The sequence below is a fragment of the Morone saxatilis genome, unplaced genomic scaffold (assembly GCF_004916995.1).
Source record: "Morone saxatilis isolate NCDOM2014 unplaced genomic scaffold, NCSU_SB_2.0 Contig10, whole genome shotgun sequence".
NCBI classification, from domain to species: Eukaryota; Metazoa; Chordata; class Actinopteri; family Moronidae; genus Morone; species Morone saxatilis.
The window spans coordinates 17,590,303-17,590,605 of NW_023339652.1; positions in this window are offsets into that span (position 1 = coordinate 17,590,303).

A 303-nucleotide genomic window follows, 5' to 3' on the forward strand; every position below is an offset into this window, starting at 1 on the left:
CTCTGATTGGTCAGCATTATGACGCGGATGACGCTCCGGCGTTGCCGGTGTTTTAGCAGACAGACAGATCCTCACTGTTAATGAGTTAAGCTGCAATATTAATTCAATAACTGCTTCTAAACCAAAAACTTCACCACCGGACATGTTAGAGCGGGAGTCTGACCTGAAATCACAGAGAAATTACTTTCTGTGACGTGTTCCTCAGGTAAATACTGCTATATATATATTAATCTCTCTCTATCACATAATGTTAGTGTTTATACCTTAACTATGAGAACCAACACTGTGTTTTATGCTTGTCTT